Below are 16,600 nucleotides of genomic sequence, written 5' to 3'. Positions count from 1 at the left end.
TAGTTGGATAAGAGTCTATGGGTTGGACAAGAGTCTATAGGTTGTATAAGAGGAGCGTGGTTGGTCAAGAGTCTATGGGTTGGATAAGAGACTATGGGTTGGATAAGAGAAGCGTGGTTGGACAAAAGTCTATTGGTTGGACAAGACTGGGTTGGATAAGAGTCTATGGGTTGGACAAGACTCTATGGGTTGGATAAGAGGTGCGTGGTTGGAAAAGAGTCTATGGGTTGGATGAGAGTCTATGGGTTAGACAAGAGTCTATGGTTTGGGCAAGCCTCTATGGGTTGGATAAGAGGACCGTGGTTGGATAAGACTCTATGGGTTGTATAAGAGGAGCATGGTTGGAAGAGAGTCAATGGGTTGGACAAGACTCTATGGGTTGGATAAGAGGAGCGTGGTTGGATAAGAGTCTAGGGGTTAAACAAGACTATCGGTTGGATAAAAGGAGCGTGGTTGGATGAGAGTCTATGGGTTGAACAAGTGTCTATGGGTTGGATGAGAATCTATGGGTTGGATAAGACGCTATGGGTTGGATAACAGGAGCGTGGTTGGATAAGAGTCTATGGGTTGGATAAGAGGAGCGCGGTTGGACAAGAGTCTATGGGTTGGATAAGAGGAACGTGGTTGGATAAATGTCTATGGGTTGGATAAGAGGAGCGTAGTTGGTCAAGAGTCTATGGGTTGAATAAGAGTCTATGGGTTGTATAGGAGTCTATGGGTTGCACAAGAGTCTATGGGTTGGACAAGAGTCTATGGGTTGGATAAGAGGTGCGTGGTTGGAAAAGAGTCTATGGGTTGGATGAGAGTCTATGGGTTAGACAAGAGTCTATGGTTTGGGCAAGCCTCTATGGGTTGGATAAGAGGACCGTGGTTGGATAAGACTCTATGGGTTGTATAAGAGGAGCATGGTTGGAAGAGAGTCAATGGGTTGGACAAGACTCTATGGGTTGGATAAGAGGAGCGTGGTTGGATAAGAGTCTAGGGGTTAGACAAGACTATCGGTTGGATAAAAGGAGCGTGGTTGGATGAGAGTCTATGGGTTGAACAAGTGTCTATGGGTTGGATGAGAATCTATGGGTTGGATAAGACGCTATGGGTTGGATAACAGGAGCGTGGTTGGATAAGAGTCTATGGGTTGGATAAGAGGAGCGCGGTTGGACAAGAGTCTATGGGTTGGATAAGAGGAACGTGGTTGGATAAATGTCTATGGGTTGGATAAGAGGAGCGTAGTTGGTCAAGAGTCTATGGGTTGAATAAGAGACTATGGGTTGTATAGGAGTCTATGGGTTGCACAAGAGTCTATGGGTTGGACAAGAGTCTATGGGTTGGCTAAGAGGAGCATGGTTGGATGACAGTCTATGGGTTGTATGAGAGGAGCGTGGTTGAACAAGAACCTATGGGTTGGATAAGAGTCTATGGGTTAGATAAGTGTCTATAGGTTTTATAAGAGGATCGTGGTTGGATGAGAGTCTATGGGTTGTATGAGAGGATCGTGGTTGGATGAGAGTCTATGGGTTGGATAAGAGGAACATGGTTGGACAAGGGTCTATGGGTTGGATAAGAGGAGCGTGGTTGGACAAGAGTCTATTAGTTGGATAAGAGTCTATGGGTTGGATAAGACTATGGGTTGGATAACAGGAGCGTGGTTGGAAAAGAGTCTATGGGTTGGATAAGAGGAGCGTGGTTGGACAAGAGTCTATTAGTTGGATAAGAGTCTATGGGTTGGACAAGAGTCTATAGGTTGTATAAGAGAAGCGTGGTTGGAAAAGAGTCTATGGGTTGGATGAGAGTCTATGGGTTAGACAAGAGTCTATGGTTTGGGCAAGCCTCTATGGGTTGGATAAGAGGACCGTGGTTGGATAAGACTCTATGGGTTGTATAAGAGGAGCATGGTTGGACAAAAGTCTATGGGTTGGACAAGACTCTATGGGTTGGATAAGAGGAGTGTGGTTGGATAAGAGTCTAGGGGTTAGACAAGACTATCGGTTGGATAAGAGGAGCGTGGTTGGATAAGAGTCTATGGGTTGGACAAGTGTCTGGGTTGGATGAGAATCTATGGGTTGGATAAGACGCTATGGGTTGGATAACAGGAGCGTGGTTGGATAAGAGTCTATGGGTTGGATAAGAGGAGCGCGGTTGGAAAAGAGTCTATGGGTTGGATAAGAGGAACGTGGTTGGATAAATGTCTATGGGTTGGATAAGAGGAGCATGGTTGGTCAAGAGTCTATGGGTTGAATAAGAGTCTATGGGTTGTATAGGAGTCTATGGGTTGCACAAGAGTCTATGGGTTGGACAAGAGTCTATGGGTTGGCTAAGAGGAGCATGGTTGGATGACAGTCTATGGGTTGTATGAGAGGAGCGTGGTTGAACAAGAGCCTATGGGTTGGATAAGAGTCTATGGGTTAGATAAGTGTCTATAGGTTTTATAAGAGGATCGTGGTTGGATGAGAGTCTATGGGTTGTATGAGAGGATCGTGGTTGGATGAGAGTCTATGGGTTGGATAAGAGGAACATGGTTGGACAAGGGTCTATGGGTTGGATAAGAGGAGCGTGGTTGGACAAGAGTCTATTAGTTGGATAAGAGTCTATGGGTTGGACAAGACTATGGGTTGGATAACAGGAGCGTGGTTGGAAAAGAGTCTATGGGTTGGATAAGAGGAGCGTGGTTGGACAAGAGTCTATTAGTTGGATAAGAGTCTATGGGTTGGACAAGAGTCTATAGGTTGTATAAGAGAAGCGTGGTTGGTCAAGAGTCTATGGGTTGGATAAGAGACTACGGGTTGGATAAGAGTCTATGGGTTGGATAAGAGGAACGTGGTTGGATAAATGTCTATGGGTTGGATAAGAGGAGCGTAGTTGGTCAAGAGTCTATGGGTTGAATAAGAGTCTATGGGTTGTATAGGAGTCTATGGGTTGCACAAGAGTCTATGGGTTGGACAAGAGTCTATGGGTTGGATAAGAGGTGCGTGGTTGGAAAAGAGTCTATGGGTTGGATGAGAGTCTATGGGTTAGACAAGAGTCTATGGTTTGGGCAAGCCTCTATGGGTTGGATAAGAGGACCGTGGTTGGATAAGACTCTATGGGTTGTATAAGAGGAGCATGGTTGGAAGAGAGTCAATGGGTTGGACAAGACTCTATGGGTTGGATAAGAGGAGCGTGGTTGGATAAGAGTCTAGGGGTTAGACAAGACTATCGGTTGGATAAAAGGAGCGTGGTTGGATGAGAGTCTATGGGTTGAACAAGTGTCTATGGGTTGGATGAGAATCTATGGGTTGGATAAGACGCTATGGGTTGGATAACAGGAGCGTGGTTGGATAAGAGTCTATGGGTTGGATAAGAGGAGCGCGGTTGGACAAGAGTCTATGGGTTGGATAAGAGGAACGTGGTTGGATAAATGTCTATGGGTTGGATAAGAGGAGCGTAGTTGGTCAAGAGTCTATGGGTTGAATAAGAGACTATGGGTTGTATAGGAGTCTATGGGTTGCACAAGAGTCTATGGGTTGGACAAGAGTCTATGGGTTGGCTAAGAGGAGCATGGTTGGATGACAGTCTATGGGTTGTATGAGAGGAGCGTGGTTGAACAAGAGCCTATGGGTTGGATAAGAGTCTATGGGTTAGATAAGTGTCTATAGGTTTTATAAGAGGATCGTGGTTGGATGAGAGTCTATGGGTTGTATGAGAGGATCGTGGTTGGATGAGAGTCTATGGGTTGGATAAGAGGAACATGGTTGGACAAGGGTCTATGGGTTGGATAAGAGGAGCGTGGTTGGACAAGAGTCTATTAGTTGGATAAGAGTCTATGGGTTGGATAAGAGTCTATAGGTTGTATAAGAGAAGCGTGGTTGGAAAAGAGTCTATGGGTTGGATGAGAGTCTATGGGTTAGACAAGAGTCTATGGTTTGGGCAAGCCTCTATGGGTTGGATAAGAGGACCGTGGTTGGATAAGACTCTATGGGTTGTATAAGAGGAGCATGGTTGGACAAAAGTCTATGGGTTGGACAAGACTCTATGGGTTGGATAAGAGGAGTGTGGTTGGATAAGAGTCTAGGGGTTAGACAAGACTATAGGTTGGATAAGAGGAGCGTGGTTGGATAAGAGTCTATGGGTTGGACAAGTGTCTGGGTTGGATGAGAATCTATGGGTTGGATAAGACGCTATGGGTTGGATAACAGGAGCGTGGTTGGATAAGAGTCTATGGGTTGGATAAGAGGAGCGCGGTTGGACAAGAGTCTATGGGTTGGATAAGAGGAACGTGGTTGGATAAATGTCTATGGGTTGGATAAGAGGAGCATGGTTGGTCAAGAGTCTATGGGTTGAATAAGAGTCTATGGGTTGTATAGGAGTCTATGGGTTGCACAAGAGTCTATGGGTTGGACAAGAGTCTATGGGTTGGCTAAGAGGAGCATGGTTGGATGACAGTCTATGGGTTGTATGAGAGGAGCGTGGTTGAACAAGAGCCTATGGGTTGGATAAGAGTCTATGGGTTAGATAAGTGTCTATAGGTTTTATAAGAGGATCGTGGTTGGATGAGAGTCTATGGGTTGTATGAGAGGATCGTGGTTGGATGAGAGTCTATGGGTTGGATAAGAGGAACGTGGTTGGATAAATGTCTATGGGTTGGATAAGAGGAGCATGGTTGGTCAAGAGTCTATGGGTTGAATAAGAGTCTATGGGTTGTATAGGAGTCTATGGGTTGCACAAGAGTCTATGGGTTGGACAAGAGTCTATGGGTTGGCTAAGAGGAGCATGGTTGGATGACAGTCTATGGGTTGTATGAGAGGAGCGTGGTTGAACAAGAGCCTATGGGTTGGATAAGAGTCTATGGGTTAGATAAGTGTCTATAGGTTTTATAAGAGGATCGTGGTTGGATGAGAGTCTATGGGTTGTATGAGAGGATCGTGGTTGGATGAGAGTCTATGGGTTGGATAAGAGGAACATGGTTGGACAAGGGTCTATGGGTTGGATAAGAGGAGCGTGGTTGGACAAGAGTCTATTAGTTGGATAAGAGTCTATGGGTTGGACAAGACTATGGGTTGGATAACAGGAGCGTGGTTGGAAAAGAGTCTATGGGTTGGATAAGAGGAGCGTGGTTGGACAAGAGTCTATTAGTTGGATAAGAGTCTATGGGTTGGACAAGAGTCTATAGGTTGTATAAGAGAAGCGTGGTTGGTCAAGAGTCTATGGGTTGGATAAGAGACTACGGGTTGGATAAGAGTCTATGGGTTGGATAAGAGGAACGTGGTTGGATAAATGTCTATGGGTTGGATAAGAGGAGCGTAGTTGGTCAAGAGTCTATGGGTTGAATAAGAGTCTATGGGTTGTATAGGAGTCTATGGGTTGCACAAGAGTCTATGGGTTGGACAAGAGTCTATGGGTTGGATAAGAGGTGCGTGGTTGGAAAAGAGTCTATGGGTTGGATGAGAGTCTATGGGTTAGACAAGAGTCTATGGTTTGGGCAAGCCTCTATGGGTTGGATAAGAGGACCGTGGTTGGATAAGACTCTATGGGTTGTATAAGAGGAGCATGGTTGGAAGAGAGTCAATGGGTTGGACAAGACTCTATGGGTTGGATAAGAGGAGCGTGGTTGGATAAGAGTCTAGGGGTTAGACAAGACTATCGGTTGGATAAAAGGAGCGTGGTTGGATGAGAGTCTATGGGTTGAACAAGTGTCTATGGGTTGGATGAGAATCTATGGGTTGGATAAGACGCTATGGGTTGGATAACAGGAGCGTGGTTGGATAAGAGTCTATGGGTTGGATAAGAGGAGCGCGGTTGGACAAGAGTCTATGGGTTGGATAAGAGGAACGTGGTTGGATAAATGTCTATGGGTTGGATAAGAGGAGCGTAGTTGGTCAAGAGTCTATGGGTTGAATAAGAGACTATGGGTTGTATAGGAGTCTATGGGTTGCACAAGAGTCTATGGGTTGGACAAGAGTCTATGGGTTGGCTAAGAGGAGCATGGTTGGATGACAGTCTATGGGTTGTATGAGAGGAGCGTGGTTGAACAAGAGCCTATGGGTTGGATAAGAGTCTATGGGTTAGATAAGTGTCTATAGGTTTTATAAGAGGATCGTGGTTGGATGAGAGTCTATGGGTTGTATGAGAGGATCGTGGTTGGATGAGAGTCTATGGGTTGGATAAGAGGAACATGGTTGGACAAGGGTCTATGGGTTGGATAAGAGGAGCGTGGTTGGACAAGAGTCTATTAGTTGGATAAGAGTCTATGGGTTGGATAAGAGTCTATAGGTTGTATAAGAGAAGCGTGGTTGGAAAAGAGTCTATGGGTTGGATGAGAGTCTATGGGTTAGACAAGAGTCTATGGTTTGGGCAAGCCTCTATGGGTTGGATAAGAGGACCGTGGTTGGATAAGACTCTATGGGTTGTATAAGAGGAGCATGGTTGGACAAAAGTCTATGGGTTGGACAAGACTCTATGGGTTGGATAAGAGGAGTGTGGTTGGATAAGAGTCTAGGGGTTAGACAAGACTATAGGTTGGATAAGAGGAGCGTGGTTGGATAAGAGTCTATGGGTTGGACAAGTGTCTGGGTTGGATGAGAATCTATGGGTTGGATAAGACGCTATGGGTTGGATAACAGGAGCGTGGTTGGATAAGAGTCTATGGGTTGGATAAGAGGAGCGCGGTTGGACAAGAGTCTATGGGTTGGATAAGAGGAACGTGGTTGGATAAATGTCTATGGGTTGGATAAGAGGAGCATGGTTGGTCAAGAGTCTATGGGTTGAATAAGAGTCTATGGGTTGTATAGGAGTCTATGGGTTGCACAAGAGTCTATGGGTTGGACAAGAGTCTATGGGTTGGCTAAGAGGAGCATGGTTGGATGACAGTCTATGGGTTGTATGAGAGGAGCGTGGTTGAACAAGAGCCTATGGGTTGGATAAGAGTCTATGGGTTAGATAAGTGTCTATAGGTTTTATAAGAGGATCGTGGTTGGATGAGAGTCTATGGGTTGTATGAGAGGATCGTGGTTGGATGAGAGTCTATGGGTTGGATAAGAGGAACATGGTTGGACAAGGGTCTATGGGTTGGATAAGAGGAGCGTGGTTGGACAAGAGTCTATTAGTTGGATAAGAGTCTATGGGTTGGACAAGACTATGGGTTGGATAACAGGAGCGTGGTTGGAAAAGAGTCTATGGGTTGGATAAAAGGAGCGTGGTTGGACAAGAGTCTATTAGTTGGATAAGAGTCTATGGGTTGGACAAGAGTCTATAGGTTGTATAAGAGAAGCGTGGTTGGTCAAGAGTCTATGGGTTGGATAAGAGACTACGGGTTGGATAAGAGTCTATGGGTTGGACAAAACTCTATGGGTTGGACAAGAATCTATGGGTTGGATAAGAGAAGCGTGGTTGGACAAAAGTCTATTGGTTGGACAAGACTCTGGGTTGGATAAGAGTCTATGGGTTGGACAAGACTCTATGGGTTGGATAAGAGGTGCATGGTTGGAAAAGAGTCTATGGGTTGGATGAGAGTCTATGGGTTAGACAAGGGTCTATGGTTTGGGCAAGCCTCTATGGGTTGGATAAGAGGACCGTGGTTGGATAAGACTCTATGGGTTGTATAAGAGGAGCATGGTTGGACAAAAGTCTATGGGTTGGACAAGACTCTATGGGTTGGATAAGAGGAGTGTGGTTGGATAAGAGTGTAGGGGTTAGACAAGACTATCGGTTGGATAAGAGGAGCGTGGTTGGATAAGAGTCTATGGGTTGGACAAATGTCTATGGGTTGGACAAGAGTCTATGGGTTGGATAACAGGAGCGTGGTTGGATGACAGTCTATGGGTTGTATGAGAGGAGCGTGGTTGAACAAGAGTCTATGGGTTAGATAAGAGTCTATGGGTTTTATAAGCGATCGTGGTTGGATGAGAGTCTATGGGTTGTATGAGAGGAGCTTGGTTGGACAAGAGTCTATGGGTTGAATAAGAGGAGCGTGGTTGGACAAGACTCTGGGTTGGATAAGAGTCTATGGGTTGGACAAGACTTTATGGGTTGGATAAGAGGTGCGTGGTTGGAAAAGAGTCTATGGGTTGGATGAGAGTCTATGGGTTAGACAAGAGTCTATGGTTTGGGCAAGCCTCTATGGGTTGGATAAGAGGACCGTGGTTGGATAAGACTCTATGGGTTGTATAAGAGGAGCATGGTTGGACAAGAGTCTATGGGTTGGACAAGACTCTATGGGTTGGATAAGAGGACCGTGGTTGGATAAGACTCTATGGGTTAGACAAGACTATCGGTTGGATAAGAGGAGCGTGGTTGGATAAGAGTCTATGGGTTGGACAAATGTCTATGGGTTGGATGAGAATCTATGGGTTGGATAAGACGCTATGGGTTGGATAACAGGAGCGTGGTTGGATAAGAGTCTATGGGTTGGATAAGAGGAGCGTGGTTGGTCAAGAGTCTATGGGTTGAATAAGTGTCTATGGGTTGTATAAGAGTCTATGGGTTGCACAAGAGTCTATGGGTTGGACAAGAGTCTATGGGTTGGCTAAGAGGAACATGGTTGGATGACAGTCTATGGTTTGTATGAGAGGAGCGTGGTTGAACAAGAGTCTATGGGTTGGATAAGAGTCTATGGGTTGGATAAGTGTCTATGGGTTTTATAAGAGGATCGTGGTTGGATAAGAGTCTATGGGTTGGACAAGTGTCTGGGTTGGATGAGAGTCTATGGGTTGTATGAGAGGAGCGTGGTTGGACAAGAGTCTATGGGTTGAATAAGAGGAGCGTGGTTGGACAAGAGTCTATGGGTTGGATAACAGTCTATGGGTTGGACAAGACTTTATGGGTTGGATAAGAGGAGCGTGGTTGGACACGAGTCTATGGGTTGTATAAGAGGAGCGTGGTTGGAAAAGTGTCTATAGGTTGGATAAGAGGAACGTGGTTGGACAAGAGTCTATGGGTTGGATAAGAGGAGCGTGGTTGAACAAGAGTCTATTAGTTGGATAAGAGTCTATGGGTTGGACAAGAGTCTATGGGTTGGATAACAGGAGCGTGGTTGGGCAAGCCTGTATGGGTTGGATAAGAGAACGATGGTGGATTAGAGTCTATGGGTTGTATAAGAGGAGCGTGGTTGGTCAAGAGTCTATGGGTTGGATAAGAGACTATGGGTTGGATAAGAGTCTATGGGTTGGACAAGTGTCTATGGGTTGGACAAGAGTCTATGGGTTGGCTAAAAGGAGCGTGGTTTGATTAGAATCTATGGGTTGGATAAGAGAAGCGTGGTTGGACAAAAGTCTATGGGTTGGACAAGACTCTATGGGTTGGATAAGAGTCTATGGGTTGGACAAGACTCTATGGGTTGGATAAGAGGTGCGTGGTTGGAAAAGAGTCTATAGGTTGAATAAGAGTCTATGGGTTAGAAAAGAGTCTATGGGTTGGGCAATCCTCTATGGATTGGATAAGAGGACCGTGGTTGGATAAGACTCTATGGGTTGTATAAGAGGAGCATGGTTGGACAAGAGTCTATGGGTTGGATAAGAGGAGCATGGTTGGATAAGAGTCTAGGGGTTGGACAAGACTCTATCGGTTGGATAAGAGGAGCGTGGTTGGATAAGAGTCTATGGGTTGGACAAGAGTCTATGTGTTGGATGAGAATCTATGGGTTGGATAAGACTCTATGGGTTGGATAACAGGAGCGTGGTTGGATAAGAGTCTATGGGTTGGATAAGAGGAGCGCGGTTGGACAAGAGGCTATGGGTTGGATAAGAGGAACGTGGTTGGACAAGAGTCTATGGGTTGGATAAGAGGAGCGTGGTTCGTCAAGAGTCTATGGGTTGGTTAAGAGTCTATGGGTTGGACAAGAGTCTATGGGTTGGACAAGAGTCTATGGGTTGGCTAAGAGGAGCGTGGTTTGATAAGAATCTATGGGTTGGATAAGAGAAGCGTGGTTTGATAAGAATCTATGGGTTGGATAAGAGAAGCGTGGTTGGACAAGAGCCTATGGGTTGGACAAGACTCTATTGGTTGGATAAGAGTCTATGGGTTGGACAAGACTCTATGGGTTGGATAAGTGGTGCGTGGTTGGAAAAGAGTCTATGGGTTGGATAACAGTCTTTCGGTTAGACAAGAGTCTATGGGTTGGGCAAGCCTTTATGGGTTGGATAAGAAAACGATGGTGGATAAGACTCTATGGGTTGTCTAAGAAGAGCATGGTTGGACAAGAGTCTATGGGTTGGACAAGACCCCATGGGTTGGATAAGAGGAGCGTGGTTGGATAAGAGTCTATGGGTTGGACAAGAGTCTATGGGTTAGATAAGAGTCTATGGGTTGGATAAGACTCTATGGGTTGGATAACAGGACCGTGGTTGGATGAGAGTCTATGGGTTGGATCAGAGGAGCGTGGTTGGACAAGAGTCTATGGGTTGTATAAGAGGAGTGTGGTTGGACAAGAGTTTATGGGTTGGATAAGAGGAGCGTGGTTGGATAATAGTCTATGGGTTGTATTAGAGGAGCGTGGTTGGACAAGAGTCTATGGGTTGAATAAGAGGAGCGTGGTTGGACAAGAGTCTATTAGTTGGATAACAGTCTATGGGTTAGACAAGAGTCTATGGGTTGGGCAATCCTCTATGAGTTGGATAAGAGGACCGTGGTTGGATAAGACTCTATGGGTTGTATAAGAGGAGCATGGTTGGACAAGAGTCTATAGGTTGGACAAGAGTATATGGGTTGGATAAGAGGAGTGTGGTTGGATCAGAGTCGAGGGGTTGGACAAGACTCTATCGGTTGGATAAGAGGAGCGTGGTTGGATAAGAGTCTATGGGTTGGACAAATGTCTATGGGTTGGACAAGAGTCTATGGGTTGGATGAGAATATATGGGTTGGATAAGACTCTATGGGTTGGATAAAAGGAGCGTGGTTGGATAAGAGTCTATGGGTTGGATAAGAGGAGCGCGGTTGGAGAAGAGTCAATGGGTTGAATAAGAGGAACGTGGTTGGACAAGAGTCTATGGGTTGGATTAGAGGAGCGTGGTTCGTCAAGAGTCTATGGGTTGGATAAGAGGCTATGGGTTGAATAAGAGTCTATGGGCTGGACAAGAGTCTATGGGTTGGATAAGAGTCTATGGGTTGGCTAAGAGGAGCGTGGTTGGACAAAAGTCTATGGGATGTATGAGAGGAGCATGGTTGGACAAGAGTCTATGGGTTGGATAAGAGGAACGTGGTTTGTCAAGAGTCTATGGGTTGGATAAGAGTCTATGGGTTGGATAAGAGTCTATGGGTTGGACAAGAGATTATGGATTGGACAAGAGTCTATGGGTTGGCTAAGAGGAGCGTGGTTTGATAAGAATCTATGGGCTGGATAAGAGTCTATGGGTTGGACAAGACTCTATGGATTGGACAAGAGTCTATGGGTTTGGCAAGCCTGTATGGGTTGGATTAGAGGACCATGGTTGGATAAATGTCTATGGGTTGTATAAGAGGAGCGTGGTTACACAAGAGTCTATGGGTTGAATAAGAGTCTATGGGTTGGATAAGTGTCTATGGGTTGTATAAGAGGAGCGTGGTTGGATGAGAGTCTATGGGTTGTATGAGAGGAGCGTTGTTGGACAAGAGTCTATTAGTTGGACAAGAGTCTATGGGTTGGATAAGACTCTATGGGTTGGATAACAGGAGCGTGGTTGGATAAGAGTCTATGGGTCGGATAAGAGGAGCGTGGTTGGACAAGAGTCTATGGGTTGTATAAGAGTAGTTTGGTTGGACAAGAGTCTATGGGTTGGATAAGAGGAACGTGGTTGGATAAGAGTCTATGGGTTGGATAAGAGGAGCGTGGTTGTACAAGAGTCTGTGGGTTGTATAAGAGGAGCGTGGTTGGACAAGAGTCTATGGGTTGGATAAGAGGAACGTGGTTGGACAACAGTCTATGGGTTGTATAAGAGGAGCGTGGTTGGATTCCCCGACGGGGAGAGTTGAGTTTTCAAGCAGCTGTGGATAATTTACGGGGAAAGACCAAAGCGACGCATCCTCGACATTGTGCATGCTCCTCCTTGCCAAACAGGCCAATGAAGCCAGGATATCCACCTGCATCGATCTCCTACAGAAATAAAGTCATGGGCTGAACCCCAAAATGGTCAGTAGTACATAGTTATCAGACATGTTCAGGATGGTGATTTCTTTGTGCCGTCTGCTGCCGTCAACCACGCAGTGTTTTCTGGTGTTTGACGCGGCGTTGTTCCCACGATCCCATTCATGACTCAGGGTGAGCACCAAACAAACAAGTGTTTCCGCCCGGTTTGCGAACCGGGGACCTTTCGCGTGTTAGGCGAACGTGATAAACACTACACTACGGAAACTGTGAAAATCTCCCTGTCACCCGCGTGGGTGGCCTGAGGCACTTGACCTCCTGACATGATTTCAATTGCCTGACATATCCAAACATTTGAAATACAAGACATCATCCCTGTTTTTGCGCAATTTTAAGTGACGGTCACAAACAAAAAGCAATTCAAAAGAAGACATAGTTCATCATTTGAAAACATAGCAAGTTCTCAGATGATGTGGGGCACAAACCTTTTGGTCGATGCGCCCTAATTACCAGTCATGTGAGACAGCACAGTTTGATTCCATTACTCAGAGTGAAGACAAAATCACAAGTGTTTCCGCCCGGTTTCGAACCGGGGACCTTTCGCGTGTGAGGCGAACGTGATAACCACTACACTACGGAAACAGTGAAAGGCTTGTCGCCTTCCAAGAGGCCCAATTAAAACATCTGTGCACACTGACCTGCTGACGGGTCCTCACCTGCTACGGGCGTTCATGGTTTTTCGCAGGCGATGTATTCCGACGGCTGTGGTGATCCTCTGCCTTTTTTTACCTACAGCCCCCACCAGGAGGTTGACATTTGACTTCTTCATCCCAATGTCTCCATAACTACGGGAACGTTCCCCGTCGACGTCAGAACCGCTCTGCCGGCCCGTTGACGTGCCATAACTATTCCATGCAGCAGTCCTCGTTAGTATAGTGGACAGTATCTCCGCCTGTCACGCGGAAGACCGCGGTTCGATTCCCCGACGGGGAGAGTTGAGTTTTCAAGCAGCTGCGGATAATTTACCGGGAAAGACCAAAGCGACGCATCCTCGACATCGTGCATGCTCCTCCTTGCCAAACAGGGCAATGAAGCCAGGATATCCACCTGCATCGATCTCCTACAGAAATAAAGTCATGGGCTGAACCCCCAAATGGTCAGTAGTACATAGTTATCAGACATGTTCAGGATGGTGACTTCTTTGTGCCGTCAACCACGCACTGTTTTCTGGTGTTTGACGCGGGGTTGCTCCCACGATCCCATTAATGACTCGGGGTGAGCACCAAACAAACAAGTGTTTCCGCCCGGTTTCGAACCGGGGACCTTTCGCGTGTTAGGCGAACGTGATAACCACTACACTACGGAAAATGTGAAGAGCTCCCTGTCACCCGCGTGGGTGGCCTGAGGCACTTGACCTCCTGACATGATTTCAATTGCCTAACGATATCCAAACATTTGAAATACAAGACATCATCCCTGTTTTTGCGCAATGTTAAGGGACGGTCACAAACAAAAAGCAATTCAAAAGAAGACATAGTTCATCATTTGAGAACATAGCAAGTTCTCAGATGATGTGGGGCACAAACCTTTTGGTCGATGCGCCCTAATTACCAGTCATGTGAGACAGCACAGTTTGATTCCATTACTCAGAGTGAAGACAAAATCACAAGTGTTTCCGCCCGGTTTCGAACCGGGGACCTTTCGCGTGTGAGGCGAACGTGATAACCACTACACTACGGAAACCGTGAAAGGCTTGTCGCCTTCCAAGAGGCCCAATTAAAACATCTGTGCACACTGACCTGCAGACGGGTCCTCACCTGCTACGGGCGTTCATGGTTTTTCGCAGGCGATGTATTCCGACGGCTGTGGTGATCCTCTGCCTTTTTTTACCTACAGCCCCCACCAGGAGGTTGACATTTGACTTCTTCATCCCAATGTCTCTATAACTACGGGAACGTTCCCCGTCGACGTCAGAACCGCTCTGCCGGCCCGTTGACGTGCCATAACTCATCCATGCAGCAGTCCTCGTTAGTATAGTGGACAGTATCTCCGCCTGTCACGCGGAAGACCGGGGTTCGATTCCCCGACGGGGAGAGTTGAGTTTTCAAGCAGCTGCGGATAATTTACCGGGAAAGACCAAAGCGACGCATCCTCGACATCGTGCATGCTCCTCCTTGCCAAACAGGGCAATGAAGCCAGGATATCCACCTGCATCGATCTCCTACAGAAATAAAGTCATGGGCTGAACCCCCAAATGGTCAGTAGTACATAGTTATCAGACATGTTCAGGATGGTGACTTCTTTGTGCCGTCAACCACGCACTGTTTTCTGGTGTTTGACGCGGGGTTGCTCCCACGATCCCATTAATGACTCAGGGTGAGCACCAAACAAACAAGTGTTTCCGCCCGGTTTCGAACCGGGGACCTTTCGCGTGTTAGGCGAACGTGATAACCACTACACTACGGAAACTGTGAAAAGCTCCCTGTCACCCGCGTGGGTGGCCTGAGGCACTTGACCTCCTGACATGATTTCAATTGCCTGACGATATCCAAACATTTGAAATACAAGACATCCTACCTGTTTTTGCGCAATGTTAAGTGACGGTCACAAACAAAAAGCAATTCAAAAGAAGACATAGTTCATCATTTGAAAACATAGCAAGTTCTCAGATGATGTGGGCCACAAACCTTTTGGTCGATGCGCCCTAATTACCAGTCATGTGAGACAGCACAGTTTGATTCCATTACTCAGAGTGAAGACAAAATTACAAGTGTTTCTGCCCGGTTTCGAACCGGGGACCTTTCGCGTGTGAGGCGAACGTGATAACCACTACACTACGGAAACCGTGAAAGGCTTGTCGCCGTCCAAGAGGCCCACTTAAAACATCTGTGCACACTGACCTGCAGACGGGTCCTCACCTGCTACGGGCGTTCATGGTTTTTCGCAGGCGATGTATTCCGACGGCTGTGGTGATCCTCTGCCTTTTTTTACCTACAGCCCCCACCAGGAGGTTGACATTTGACTTCTTCATCCCAATGTCTCCATAACTACGGGAACGTTCCCCGTCGACGTCAGAACCGCTCTGCCGGCCCGTTGACGTGCCATAACTCATCCATGCAGCATTCCTCGTTAGTATAGTGGACAGTATCTCCGCCTGTCACGCGGAAGACCGGGGTTCGATTCCCCGACGGGGAGAGTTGAGTTTTCAAGCAGCTGCGGATAATTTACCGGGAAAGACCAAAGCGACGCATCCTCGACATCGTGCATGCTCCTCCTTGCCAAACAGGGCAATGAAGCCAGGATATCCACCTGCATCGATCTCCTACAGAAATAAAGTCATGGGCTGAACCCCCAAATGGTCAGTAGTACATAGTTATCAGACATGTTCAGGATGGTGACTTCTTTGTGCCGTCAACCACGCACTGTTTTCTGGTGTTTGACGCGGGGTTGCTCCCACGATCCCATTAATGACTCAGGGTGAGCACCAAACAAACAAGTGTTTCCGCCCGGTTTCGAACCGGGGACCTTTCGCGTGTTAGGCGAACGTGATAACCACTACACTACGGAAACTGTGAAAAGCTCCCTGTCACCCGCGTGGGTGGCCTGAGGCACTTGACCTCCTGACATGATTTCAATTGCCTGACGATATCCAAACATTTGAAATACAAGACATCCTACCTGTTTTTGCGCAATGTTAAGTGACGGTCACAAACAAAAAGCAATTCAAAAGAAGACATAGTTCATCATTTGAAAACATAGCAAATTCTCAGATGATGTGGGGCACAAACCTTTTGGTCGATGCGCCCTAATTACCAGTCATGTGAGACAGCACAGTTTGATTCCATTACTCAGAGTGAAGACAAAATTACAAGTGTCTCTGCCCGGTTTCGAACCGGGGACCTTTCACGTGTGAGGCGAACGTGATAACCACTACACTACGGAAACAGTGAAAGGCTTGTCGCCGTCCAAGAGGCCCACTTAAAACATCTGTGCACACTGACCTGCAGACGGGTCCTCACCTGCTACGGGCGTTCATGGTTTTTCCCAGGCGATGTATTCCGACGGCTGTGGTGATCCTCTGCCTTTTTTTACCTACAGCCCCCACCAGGAGGTTGACATTTGACTTCTTCATCCCAATGTCTCCATAACTACGGGAACGTTCCCCGTCGACGTCAGAACCGCTCTGCCGGCCCGTTGACGTGCCATAACTCATCCATGCAGCAGTCCTCGTTAGTATAGTGGACAGTATCTCCGCCTGTCACGCGGAAGACCGGGGTTCGATTCCCCGACGGGGAGAGTTGAGTTTTCAAGCAGCTGCGGATAATTTACCGGGAAAGACCAAAGCGACGCATCCTCGACATCGTGCATGCTCCTCCTTGCCAAACAGGGCAATGAAGCCAGGATATCCACCTGCATCGATCTCCTACAGAAATAAAGTCATGGGCTGAACCCCCAAATGGTCAGTAGTACATAGTTATCAGACATGTTCAGGATGGTGACTTCTTTGTGCCGTCAACCACGCACTGTTTTCTGGTGTTTGACGCGGGGTTGCTTCCACGATGCCATTAATGA

At 46.8% G+C, this 16,600-nt stretch overlaps 6 non-coding genes across 6 annotated transcripts; all 6 read right to left on the bottom strand.

The window, feature by feature from the left end:
• Nucleotides 1-12,597: 12,597 nt before the first annotated feature.
• On the bottom strand, nucleotides 12,598-12,670 carry trnav-cac (transfer RNA valine (anticodon CAC)). Its single transcript has one exon. It is a non-coding gene; the product is annotated as a tRNA-Val (tRNA).
• Nucleotides 12,671-13,698: 1,028 nt separating this feature from the next.
• Nucleotides 13,699-13,771, bottom strand: trnav-cac (transfer RNA valine (anticodon CAC)). The gene has a single exon. It is a non-coding gene; the product is annotated as a tRNA-Val (tRNA).
• Nucleotides 13,772-14,424: 653 nt separating this feature from the next.
• trnav-aac (transfer RNA valine (anticodon AAC)) lies at nucleotides 14,425-14,497 on the bottom strand. The gene has a single exon. It is a non-coding gene; the product is annotated as a tRNA-Val (tRNA).
• A 302-nt stretch (nucleotides 14,498-14,799) lies between these two features.
• Nucleotides 14,800-14,872, bottom strand: trnav-cac (transfer RNA valine (anticodon CAC)). The gene has a single exon. It is a non-coding gene; the product is annotated as a tRNA-Val (tRNA).
• A 653-nt stretch (nucleotides 14,873-15,525) lies between these two features.
• On the bottom strand, nucleotides 15,526-15,598 carry trnav-aac (transfer RNA valine (anticodon AAC)). Its single transcript has one exon. It is a non-coding gene; the product is annotated as a tRNA-Val (tRNA).
• A 302-nt stretch (nucleotides 15,599-15,900) lies between these two features.
• On the bottom strand, nucleotides 15,901-15,973 carry trnav-cac (transfer RNA valine (anticodon CAC)). The gene has a single exon. It is a non-coding gene; the product is annotated as a tRNA-Val (tRNA).
• Between the last annotated feature and the right edge of the window lie 627 nt (nucleotides 15,974-16,600).

The sequence above is a fragment of the Scomber scombrus genome, chromosome 17 (genome assembly GCF_963691925.1).
Source record: "Scomber scombrus chromosome 17, fScoSco1.1, whole genome shotgun sequence".
Taxonomy (NCBI): Eukaryota; Metazoa; Chordata; class Actinopteri; order Scombriformes; family Scombridae; genus Scomber; species Scomber scombrus.
The sequence above is the reverse complement of the archived record's forward strand: the minus strand, read 5'-3'. Positions and strand labels throughout refer to the sequence as shown.